This window comes from Pantherophis guttatus, chromosome 8 (genome assembly GCF_059756535.1).
Source record: "Pantherophis guttatus breed Tessera chromosome 8, ASM5975653v1, whole genome shotgun sequence".
In the NCBI taxonomy this organism is placed as follows: domain Eukaryota; kingdom Metazoa; phylum Chordata; class Lepidosauria; order Squamata; family Colubridae; genus Pantherophis; species Pantherophis guttatus.
The window spans coordinates 8779901-8793447 of record NC_142070.1 but is presented as its reverse complement, the minus strand read 5'-3'; positions in this window follow the sequence as shown (position 1 = coordinate 8793447).

The window sequence follows — 13547 nt, the reverse complement described above, 5'->3', positions numbered from 1 at the left end:
CGGGGCTTCGCCGTCGGTTGCTCAACTGTCATTTCTGTGAGGGACGCAAAGGCGCCGTGGGGTTTTTTTTTTTTTTTTTGGCTCCTCGTTTTAATTTTAGCTTCATTATTAGCCTTTTAATAAAGGCGCTAGCGTTTTATTATGGCGTCCATATCTCCTTTGGAAGATTGGGAAACCAATTCTTCCTTTTAAACAAAGGCTTTTTTTTTTTATAGATAGAGCTAGTCTATTAATAAACTAAATATAGGTAGTCCTTGACTTAACAGTACTTCATTTAGTGACCGTTCAAAGTTAGAAGGGCGCTGAAACATGGGACTTTTGCTTTTCACAGTTGCAACCTTTGCAGCATCCCCGTGGTCACGTGATCAAAATTAGGAGGTTTGGCAACTGGTTCATACTTATTTATTTTTTTATTTTTTTTTATTTATATACTGCCCTTCTCCCGAAGGACTCAGGGCGGTGAACAGCCATAATAAAAACAATGTACAAAATAGAATATAAAAGCAGATTAAAATAATTAAATCATCGGCCGAATTTAAACTCTCATTTTAAAACCAATTTTAAAACCCCATTAAAACCAAATTAAAATCATTTATCCCATCAGAGTGGCTTGCTGGAATAATTTATGACCATTGCAGTGTCCCAGTGATCCCCTTTTGCGACCTTCTGGCAAGCAAAGTCCATAGGGAAGCCAGATTCACTTAACAACAGGGTTATTAACATAACCATTGCAATGATTCACTTAATGACTCTGGCGAGAAAGGTCATAAAATGGGGGAAAACTCACTTAACGAATGTCTCACTTAACAACAAAAATCGGGCTCAATGGAGGTCGTAAATCGAGGACTACCTGCAATAGGGAATATATTCTGGAAGTCTTGAGTACGCTTGCAGTAATTAAGAAAGATACAAACTCAACTGGGAAAAGGGCTGACATAATTCATAAGTTTTATACTTGGTGGAATCTGTATTGATTTCCACACAGGATGGATTTTATTTGTCCTCATTTTATGCCCATTAAGGTTGCTAGAAGTGATGGCTGTTGTGATATAGCCTTATTTAATGACTCCCATCCCCTGCTTTCCCTGATGTGGACGTTAAATGAATGTGGGTTGTTAAGTGGACCATGGGATGCTTCAGACAGGGGAGGCCTAGTGCGGACCCAGGCCTGCCTGCCCTGGTCTCCGTACAACTACAATAGGCAGTCCTTGACTTACAACCACAACTGAGTCCAAAATTTCTGTGGTTAAGTGAAACATTTGTTAAGTTGAGTTTTGCCCCGCTTTACGACTTTTCTCGCTACCGTTGTTAAGTGAAACACTGCAGTTGTTCAGTTAGCCACACGGTTGTGAAGTGAATCTGGCTTCCCCATTGACTTTGCTGGTCAGAAGGTCGCAAAATGGGATCATGTGACCCAGGGAATACTGCAACTGTCATAAATACGAGTCAGTTGCCAAGCGGCTGAATTTTGATCACATGACCATGGTGTTGCTGCAATAGTGTGAAAAACGGTCAAGTCACTTTTTTCAGGGGGATTGTAACTTGGAACGGTCACTAAATGAACTGTTGTAAGTCGACTACCTAACCCCATAGCCTTTGGACCTTCCTTCCTCATCCTCCACCCCAGATCCCTACAAGCTGTCCTTCTGCTAGCTTCCTTCAGGGCTTAGGCCTCCTTGCTACCCCCATCCTCTGTCGTCCAGCTACATTTTGAAGATCTCTAGTCTAAAGCTTTTCAGATGATTATGCAGAGAGCATTAGGGAAGCAGAACAGATTGCTTCGTTGCACAGCTGCATGGCACAAATCCAGAAGTAGCCATCATTTCCCAAGCAATCTCAGTTCAATGCAGCTACTCAGAAAATGGCATCTGGTTTGGGGGATTACACCATGTAGCTGCACAATGAAATGATCCATTCTGCTTCCCTAACCCAAGCTCTGGAGATCTTCAAAAGGAAAGCAAGGAGGAGGGTGTAGTTTCTGGTGGGATGGAAGCAAGTCCAAGGCCTGTGAGCAGAGGTGGGCTTCAGCTGGTTCGCACCGGTTCGGGCATACCAGTTGTTAACATTTTGCCCAGCTCAGAGAACTGGCTAATCCCACCTCTGGCTGCTCCCCCCCAACCCCTCTCCTCCCTGGAGTCCCCCCATGGCCCGTTTTGGCTTCCAGGGTGGTGTAGGAGGCCTACCAGGCCCAAAACGGGATGTGGGGGGGGGGGCATCGCGCAGCCCCACCGTGCCCCATTTTGACTGCCAGAATGCTGCAGGAGGCTGAGTGCTGTTCCACTCCTGGCCACACCTGGCCACGCCCACCCAGCCAGTCATTAGGGCAGAGAACAAGTTGTTAAATTATTTGAATCCCACCACTGCCTGTGGGGAATGGGGGGGAGATGGTTGAAGAGGTACTGTAGCGTCCTTGTGATCAGTTGTAAGGGTGTCTATGGAGATTCTCAGTCATCCAGGTCACGGTTGTCCCAAAGGTGCTTTTTCAAGAGGCAAGCAGACTTTCTGGTTTTTTTCTTTGAAGACATTTCGCTTCTCATCCAAGAAGCTTCTTCAGCTCTGACTGAATCATTCCCCACCATCCAGTCAGAGCTGAAGAAGGTTCTTGGATGAGAAGCGAAACGTCTTCAAAGGAAAAAAAAAGAAAACCAGAAAGTCCAGTTGCCTCTTGAAAAAGCACCTTTGGGACAAGTTGTAAGGGTGAATGATCCTGAGGGCCCTGCAACAGTCATAATGTGATAAGCAGACAGTAAGTAGCTTTAGGGGAATTTGTCATAACTTTGAATGGCCACTAAAGCGGCTACTAAAACTGGGTAAAATGATGCATTTACAGGGCAACGATTACCCAGTCTGGGTACCTAAAATGGACTAGTTTACAGAATGTATCCAAAATCCAGGACCAATTGTTACATGAAATTTTAGCATTTTAAAAAGTTGATAGTATCATTTTTACTATGGCAGTCTCCGCCTGTTTTCTAACTTCAGGAAAAGAAAAAATAAATTCTTAGCAAAAGTGTCAGGCATAAATGCCCTGCCCGTGCCAGGGATCAGCTATAGCGCGGTAGTGCAGGGGTTAACTCAGACTCCCACCTGGACAACTCCTCCCATAGACCCCTCCTTACCTGAATCTCCGCCCACAGGTATAAAAGGTGGGCACACTACTCCACGCTCCAGTTCCTGATGCATTCCAGTGATGATATGATGAACCTACGAATAAAAAGAGATATATTTTACCTGATGACTCAAGTCTCTTTATTGGGCCTGATCCACCATTCCTTGTAACAAAATGGTAGCAGAGGATGGTTGGTAAGGCCCAAAGATCCCAAGCCACAAGACAAGGACCCATACCTACCTGCAGAATGGCGACACCTCCGAAGCAACGGGAAAGCAACCCATCGGACTCGCCAGGGAAGGCAGGAACCTCAACCACCCCCAAAGCCACCGCGACAGAGGAAAGGGGGGAGATCGAAAAAGGGAAAAGGGCCCACCACCACGATCAAGAGGAAGAGAAGCTGCGACTCGACGTCCTACAGCTGCTGAAAGAACGAGCCGGCGACAAGAACCTCCTTGCCGACCTGCGGAGCTTCATAATCGACCGCGAGGTGGCAAGGAGCGAAGAGGGCTCGGACTCCGAACTCGAGGAGCTGGACTCGGTGAGTGGATCGCCCAAAAGGGCACCCCCAACGGCCACCGAGCCCCGAAGCCCCGCTCCAAATTTGAAACGGCGGCCATCTTTGTCCACGTGCTCGGACAAGATGGCCGACCCCCAACCAATCAACATACAGAATTCAAAATGGCCGGCGCGCGAAAAATGCCGGACCATAAACAAAGATGAAAGTGACCAGGGAGAGGGAACCGAATCCGATTCCGACCCCTGGTACACCCCCAGCGAGCGGCAAGTGGATAGGGCCATGAAGACCCTTGCCGCCGCCTTCGGCCCAGGCCTCAAAATTACCAAGGAGAGGCCGGAGAGGCCAAAACGGAAAGGAAGGCGAGGAGAGGGACAGCGGAGCACCCACCCGAGAGCCACCGACGCCCGCGACGATTCACCAGCCCACCTTCGCACCCCAGGGACACCGCGCCCCCGATCACCCAGGCCGCGCACCCCGGACCGCATGGATTGGGGCAGCTACTTACGACCGTCGCCGGATCCTCAGCACCGCCGAGATCTTCATTCCGGAGCTGCAGATGCTGAACAGCACCTTCCGGAACACACCTGGACCCCCAAGGCCGAGGCCGAGGCCTACCCGACCGGCAGAGGCCTCTACAGCGGAGCCGCGATGAACAGGTCCTTCCTCGGCGACGGCGGAGCTGAAATGGACTTCGCGCATGCGCTCTTCCGCCTAGAGGAAGAAAAAAGAAAAAAATTACAAAGCGGGACTTTTAAATTGCCGGCAAGCGTTCCCATGCCCTACTGCTGCTATAGAGACATAAGGAACCATGGACAGCAGCCAGCAGTAAGTAATTTTACCACTAGTGCTGGGAACTTACCTGTTGACTTTCCCAAGTTGAGGATGGATGGGGGCAATATCCTAGAGTGGTCACAGCAGCTCCAGGTGGTGTTTCTGAAAGAAAACATGTCTCATTTTATTAATGACCCCCCTGAGAAACCATGGACTTTAGAGCTGGATTGCATGCACCATAAGGCGTTCTACCTTTTAATTGCCAGTATTTCCCCCACAATTTACCACTGTATTGGCCATAACCTCACAGTATCCGAAATCATAGGGAAAATGTTTGGATTGTTTTATAGTGAGAGTGTGTCCACCACCACACAAATTTCCAAGGACTTCTTTTCCGCCAGACTTAAGCCAGGGACCCCCATGAGTGAGCACCTAGTGTCCTTAAGCGGTACCAGGGCAGAGCTACACCTTAGGGGAGAAGTTATTTCCGACCAAATAATGAAGAGTGTGATAATCAACTCTTTAGACCACTCATGGAATAACTTCCTGACCCAATTAGACACCGTTAGCCTAGGGATGCTGTCTGTGGAGAGGCTATCCAACAGGCTTATCGCAGAAGACAATCTGAGGAGGAGCCGCCCCGGCCCTCCCAGAGAACACAAGAGTGAGAAGAGGGTAGTCTTCCAAGAGAAGCAACACAACACACCCGAGTGCTACATCTGCGGGTCAAAGGGACACATCAAAAGGGACTGCCCCAAGAACTATAGGGAAAGAGGCAGGCCAGAGCATAAGTACAGGCATACAGAAAGGCACACATCCGATGAAAGATATAGGCGTAGAGACTCACCCATCCCCAGGGATAGGAAGGGAAACAGGGACAGCTCACGCGACAGCAGGACAGGGTCCCTATATGGGATAGGGGAACACACACACACCACACACCAAGACAAAGACACCAGCTCTTGGCTCCTAGACTCGGGGGCTTCCAACCACACCACATACAATCAGAAACTACTCTCATCATTCAAAAGAGAGGATTTTTCTATCAAAGTTGCTGATCAAAACCAGGTCAGAGTAACAGGCAAAGGGACAATCACATTACCAGGCGTAGGGAAAATAGAGGGGGTACTACTAGTCCCGGAAATACCCCACAACATCCTGGCCGCAGTAAAGCTCAGCAGGGAATCAGGGGTTGAGATGATATTCACGAAAGGCAATGTGAAGGTTAGCAAGAACAGGAAGGACATAGGGAGAGTAACCATTAACCAAGGGTTACCCTACATAACTTTCTATGAGGATTACGCCCACAGCATAAACACCAGTTCAGAGAACACAGAAGACACTGACCAAAGCAAGACTGGAGGTGAACAGATAGGCGGGAGAGAGGTAGATAACGATGACAACACGACACCAGAAACACAGCACAACAAACACACCCAAAAGAGACCCTCAATAGGCAAACCAATGCATGACAACTGTGCCCACCTGCTACATCGCAAGCTTGGACACGCCAGTTTTCCCGTGATACAAAAAATGGCAAATTGTACCGAGGGTGCCATAATAAAAAACTGTGAAAACTACCTCGAGTGCTCGGTGTGCAAGTGTTCAAAACTGAAAGTAAAACCCAGACCCAAGAAGTCGTTGCGTGCCGCCAAACAAATATTCGACTTAGTACACATGGACCTGGTGGGGCCCCTAAGGCCATCCATAAATTACAAAAAAAGGTACTTCCTCACCATAGTGGATGACCATAGTCGATATGGCTTCGTCTACACCTTAAGAAAAAAGGATGAAGCCTTCCAAAAATTCAAAGAGTTTTATAAAAGGGTAGAAACCCAAAACAACAAACAAATCAAACAGATCATGACCGACAGAGGGTCTGAGTTTTTATCTAAGGACTTCTCACATTGGCTCAGGTCCAAAGGCGTGATTCACTTTACGTCGTCCCCGTTTTCCGCCTTTCAGAACGGGGTCGCAGAACGACGGAACTCCACGCTGCAAACGATGGTCAGGTGCGCCCTAGAGGACGCGGGCATTGGCCAACACTTCTGGTCTGAAGCCCTGGTCTACTCTAACTATACATTAAATAGAACATGGTCCAGTGTGATAAACAAAACGCCCTACGAGGTCATGTATAACAAGAAGCCACAGATAGCACACCTACATGTGTTCGGTGTAACGGCTGACGTCCACATACCCAAGCAGCTACGCAGGAAAGGGGATAAGGTGTCCAGAAGGCTCAGGTTTATGGGATACGAGCCAGGAACCAAGGGCTTCAGGTTTGTGGACAGTAATAATAGGTTTGTGATCTCTAGAACAGCGGCATTTCATGAGCAAGCCAACTGGTCCAGATTGCACCTAAACGAGGTACCCACCGAGCGGGAGGATAGTCCCATCGAGCAAACTCAAATCAAAAACGAGACAGCAAATAGACAGGAAGGGAGCAAGCCCAAGCCCGACCTCCAAGGCATCAAGGTTGAGGGATGGAAAGAGAATCATCCCAAGATAAGCGTCGAATCACTGACACAAAGAGAGGCCAGATATCTGCATGACACTGAGCAGGCAGCAACCAGGCCTGTCAGGTCAACCAGAAACCAGCTGCCTAAAAGGTTGAATGATTACGTGATGCACGTGCACACAAACCACATTACGCCAAACTCCTACGAAGAGGTACTGAGACTACCCCAGGGGGAGAGGGCAAAGTGGGAGTTAGCCATGGCCAAAGAACTGGACAGCCTGAGGAAGCTGGAGGTATACACCCCCACCAAAGTCCCAGAGGGCAAGAACACGATAGGCACCCGGTGGATATTCAAAGTCAAGAACTTAGAGGGGGGCCAAAGCCTATACAAGGCAAGATTAGTTGCCCAGGGGTTTGCTCAAAGGTTTCCGGAGGACTACACAGACACCTATTCGCCCACCGTAAGAACAGAGAGCGTCAAAAGTGCCTTGGTCATTGCTTCCTTACTAGGGCTGAAGGTGCACCAGTTCGACGTGCAGACCGCCTACCTGCACGCCAAACTTGACAAAGAGATATACATCAGAGCCCCCCACAGCAAAGAAACCAACAGAGGGGACACCTGGTTACTTCATAAGAGCCTGTATGGACTAAAACAATCAGGCAAACGGTGGTACGAATGCCTGGTAGAGGCCCTGAAGTCTATGGGATTCACGGCGACCATAGCTGACAACTGTTTCTTCACCAGGAAAGAGGGGGACTCGCCAGAATACATCCTAGTTTACGTGGATGACATTCTATACATCAGCAAACACGAAGCCAACCGCAACACCTTCGCCAGCAGGCTGAGCGAGCATTTCACCCTAAAGTACCTTGGGAAGATAAACCGATACCTGGGGGTACAAGTCAACCAGACGCCAAAAGGTTTCCAACTGTCACAGAAAGAGAAAATAGAAGAGTTACTCCACAAGTGCAACATGGCAGACGCCAAAGGATGTGATTCACCCATGCAGACGGACTTCCTAAAAAACATGCATGATGAATCACCCGAATTTGGAGATAACACGCTGTACAGGTCAATCATAGGCTCCCTCCTGTATATCACTAACTGGACAAGACCGGACATTGCCCTATCCGTTAATTTACTATCCAGGCACGTGAGCAAACCCACCACATACCACTGGGACGCAGTGAAAAGGGTGCTAAGATACCTGAAACAGAGTGCCAATGCATGCTTAACCCTAGAGCCTGAGAAATCCGAAGAACCCATCCTCTCATGTTACGCTGATGCTGACTGGGCCGGAGACGCCAAAGGCCGCAAAAGCACATCTGGGTACATATTCTACTTAAATAACTGTCCGGTGCATTGGTACACAGGCAAACAAATCTTGGTGGCAACCTCGACTACTGAAGCTGAATATATATGCCTTTCCAAAGCCGCCAACAATCTCATCTGGTTCGACGACCTACTCGCCAGCGTGTGGAGAGAACCAGCTTACCCAATAAATATCTACGAAGATAACAAAGCCGCCATAGAGATATCCATGTCTGATGCTGTAGGGCAAAGGTCAAGGCACATAGACATAAAGTACAAACACGTTAGACAGCTCTCCAGAATTGGTTTCATAAAGGCCATACACTGCGACACAGAAGAACAGACCGCAGACATACTCACAAAACCACTACAGGGCAAGCAACACTCACACTTAGTTTCTAAGCTCAAGATCCACCCCAAGGTATCAACCAGTCAGTCAGGCCTACAGACACGGGTCAGGCATTTAGAGGGGGATTTGTCAGGCATAAATGCCCTGCCCGTGCCAGGGATCAGCTATAGCGCGGTAGTGCAGGGGTTAACTCAGACTCCCACCTGGACAACTCCTCCCATAGACCCCTCCTTACCTGAATCTCCGCCCACAGGTATAAAAGGTGGGCACACTACTCCACGCTCCAGTTCCTGATGCATTCCAGTGATGATATGATGAACCTACGAATAAAAAGAGATATATTTTACCTGATGACTCAAGTCTCTTTATTGGGCCTGATCCACCATTCCTTGTAACAAAAAGCCACTTCTTCCTGTGCGCAAGATCCTGCTTCTTTTTTGCACTAATCCACAGAGTCTGTATTCTGAGAGTCCTTGATTACACTTACATGTTTTAAGAAAAATACAAACCCATTTGGGAAAGAGTAATGTAACCTATATATTTGCCGTTTGTGCAATGTTACCTAGAATCAATGTTTTCTTTCTCTTTTTTTTAAAGACTCACATGTAATCAGTGTCCTTTATTGTTTCGATTGCTTGCTTTCCGATGTATCAAATATACCAAATGTATGTATCATTTGTTTCTGTACCCTATAAAAAGATTTTACTCTCCTCTAATAAATGTTTTATTAGAGGGGTTTGTTTGTTTTTTTGCTTTGTCTGAATTACTTGGTGGTTAGTGTTTTCAGATGGGCAAAGAAGCCTCTTTGCAAAGGTAAAAATGCCTCTCTCAAGTTCAGGGATCAAGTTCTTATCAGCTCCATGCCAAACAGAGTGGCTGAATTTTGAGGCAACACTATGACTTCTCAGAAAAGGAAATTTATGGCTGTTTCAGTGCTACCTGTTGCTGCTACACCTCTGCTGTGGTGACAGAATCTTCGTTTTCAACATTCTGTGATAGTTTCCCAGCCAGTCTTGCAATCCCTCACTCTTTCTGCCACCCAGCAACTACTGCTTGCCTGCTGGAAAGGGAAGGAAGATTTCTGATGCTCCTTCTTAGATCCCCACAAGAAAACTCAGTGGGGAAACTGGCTGAAAGTTGGAAGCCACTTCCTAGTCCCACTGCTTTTTTTAGTCCGCCCTTGGTCATTCTTTCCTCTGTTTAGGTAAGGAAATATCTCCAAAATGATGACGCAGCAGAGCATGGGTTATTTATTGTTATCTAGAATCAATGTTTTCTATTGTTCAAGTTTCACATGTGATCAGTGCCTTGTTGTTTGATCACTTGCTTTCTGACATACCACATACACTGTTAGTTTCTGTATCCTATTGTAGGAAGAAATATCCATCTGGTTCAGTTCCAAGCCGGGAGAAAGGCACTGGAGACAAAATGGAGGCTGGAGGCTGATTGGAAAGAGGGCCCATTTATTGATGAAGCAGAACTTGTGTGATTCTGGTGCAGCTGACCACATGGAGTTGAGAGTGGGCTTTGCACTTGAACTTCCTGTTCCTGTGCAAGAACATGTATTCTATTGGTTGTTGTCACTGTCCCACTGGGGCCATGTACAAATCCTAGGAGTTTCTCTGAGCTACGTTTGGTTGAAGTTTGAACTGCTGGGGCTGGTGCATCTGAGATGATGCAATGAAGGCGCTTTGGGCAATTCCTGTTTTGGGTGAGGGCTAATCCTTCCTTTGTTGGATCTTGGGTGACGTCCAGATCGGTGGCCGGAGCCTCCTGCAAACTGGTCCAAACCGGGGGCAACCCACCACTGGTATTTGCTTATGCATAGAGCTATCTATCTCTTTATTTCTTAAGTGCTGACATCTGCTATGGGCTATTAAGGAAGGTGGGGGCTGCTTTCCAAGAGCATGTTTCTCCATTTTCTCATCCAGGGAAATATAATATTCCGCCTTTTTAATATTCCTCAAAATATTCCATTCTTCTAGGAGAGGGATGGATGCTAACTTTCTACACTATTAAAAAGACTTCACTCCCCCTAATAAATGCTTTTTGCTTTGCTTGAATTACATCGCGATTTAGGCAAAAGTGTTTTTCTGGCCCAAATTCAGGGAATAGGTCTTCAGTTCCACTCAAACTTGGGATGTCTGAGTTTCAAGGCAACAGTGTTATAGCAGCTCTACCTGAAGGCCGAGAAGAGACCCAGCTCACCTGTTTTTAAGGATTCTGTCTTCAGTGTTTCCTGTTTTGAGGCAATAATTTTGACAGGCAAACATTGAGAAGGTTCATTAGTGTATTCCACCTTCAGGAGGAAAAAAATCCCCACCTTCATGGAATTTCTATTTTCCCCCCCCGCCTTTTCTGGGGCATAAGGATCTTGCTAGGAGGAAAATAAATAACTTCCTTAATCCGTTGCAGTAAACATTTAAAAAATGGATTAAACAGTAACAGGTTTATTCTACCTACTAAATCGTTCAGAAGTTTATTCTACTTCTTTCTGTAATAACTCTTCCAGAGCTTTAAAACTACCCAGACCTTTATCTCTCGGCCTTTGCTTACAAAAAAAAGGAACAACTCCAGGGTTTTTTTTTTTTACCCGATGAATTTGGGGTTTTCCAAGGAACTTGTTCCCCAGGTGATTCAAATATTGGTTTACTGTTTTCACTGTAATTGTTACTGAAATTTCCACCCTATTCTGCTCTGAACAGCTCAGAGCAATGTACAAAAAGAACATGAGGGTTACAAACAACGTAATGATACAAAATAATAATAATAAAAACCAGTCTAAATATCTGGCTGACTGCAAACAACCCTAATGTAACGTAAATACCCCTCCAAGGTCTCTTTCAGTTTATTATATAACCAAAGGAAGATGAAAATAATATGCCCTTCTCAGGAGGGCCATCTGCGCTTGCAATAAAGTTGGAAAAATACTAGCATTTTGCCAACTTAGTGCCACAATCTGTGTCTCTAATCTACCTCATGTTTGATGCGTTCATTCTTCATCGTCCTCTAGCCAGTAGTTCAATTTAGTTTGCTACCGGTTCGTTTGTGCATGCACAGAAGCATCCAGGCGGGTGGGCGGAGCCTCCCGCCGCCTGCAGTACTGGTTTGCCCAAACCTGGGCAAACCGGTAGCAACCCCCCACTACCTCTAGCAGTGCTCTGGACATTTCTTCAACCACTTCAACTCCCTCAGTTTCTCAGTAAAGCAAGGGGAGTTTCCGGATCCATCAGAAAAGAGGGGCCACATGGGTATAATCCAGAGATGGGTTTCACATAATTTTACCACCGGTTCGCCACGCACTGAAAATGTGAGCGCGTGCTACATTTTAACCCAGTATATTGTGCAAACATTGCTTGTATGGTTAGTTTTGTGATTTAGTGTATTGTTGATGCCCAGCGCATCTCTAGTATAAGCTAATGACCCTTTCTAATACCTCTAGCTGACACCTTCTGTGAAAAAAACTAATATATGAACATTAGGATATTCTGCTTAAACCATTTACCTATTCTGCAAAGCTGTATAATTTACTAAACACAAAGCAATGCCTTTTGGGCAAACAAAAGTAATATATTAACTTTAGGACATGCTGCTTTAAATCATTTACCTATTCTGAAATTTGAAGTATTTTCTTTAATATACCAGAGGTGGGTTTCAGCAGGTTCTGACCAGTTCTGGAGAACTGGAAGCGGAAATTTTGAGTAGTTTGGAGAATCGGTAGTAAAAATTCTGACTGGGCCCACTCCCATCTATTCTCTGCCTCCCGAGTCCCAGCTGATTGGGAGGAAATGAGGATTTTGCAGTAACCTTCCCCTGCCACGCCCACCAAGCCACACCCACCAAACCATGCCACACCCACAGAACCAGTAGTAAAAATTTTTGAAACTCACCACCGTAATATATGTATGATGGCTGGCTGAGAAGAAAACCGAGAAACTGATAGAAGAATCCTCTGAAATAGTCATCATTCAGCGAAACTTTGTGGTCCTAACCACAAAGTTCCCCAAATGTTGAAACAAGAAGCAAGACATCACAATGCCAATTCCAAACTTTCAGAGGTGTGCCATGTCACATGAAAGTACATAAGGGACAGAGTTTGTAAGCGTAAGCCACATTACATCTCTACTTCCTCTTTGCAAAGACATGGATGCCAACACATTCAGCTTTCCATGGCAACCTTCCCAACCTAACCCTTCCTGCTAAGTTGCAGGTATCAGTAGAAATTTTGAAAGCTGTGGTGGTCTTCCCCATATAGGGAGAAGGCATCAGGTTGCAGAAGGATTATTGGTTTGTTTTTCCACCTTTACTATTTTTACAAATAACTCAAGTGAGTTTACAAATAATTCAGCCACCCTGAGTCTTCGGAGAGGGGCGGCATATAAATTGAATTAATTAAATTAAATTAAATTAATTAAGTTATGACCTGGTGAGTTGGATTGGTCTAATCAAGGAGAGAAAGCAACCTACAACCCAGGAGAAATTTCCTGACAGCGAGAACAATTAACCAATGAAATGGCTTGCCTTCAGAAGTTTAGGAAAAATTACAATTGCTGTTCTACCCCAGCTCCGGATTTCCAAGGATATTGACACACACCAACGGTCCTTATCAAATTTATTAAGTAGCAAGAATAAACAAGACCGGCAAAGGTTGGCAACCAGCCCAGAAAACAAGATATGATAAACCAAAATACTCTGATAATAAAACGAGTTGTTTCCAGCAAGAACGCACTAGCTGCGTGCGACTTAAATAGGCTAAGGGAGTGGCCAATTATCCTCAAGCCCTACTCTCAAGTAGACCTCTTCCTGAGTAGCCACTCCTGCCTTTTGGCAGCCCTGCGTGCTCGAGCATTGAGGAGAGGCTCCTCCACTTCACTCTCTCCACTTGAAGGAGCCTCTGGAGGTTCTGAAGGCCCTGGCTGAGTCTCTGCCTCTGGCACCACATCCTCTTCAGCCTCCTCGCTGTCCGATGCGAGCGCCGGCTGTGCAGGCTGCTGGCACGACCCCACACCAGCCTCCTCTTCGTTGGGA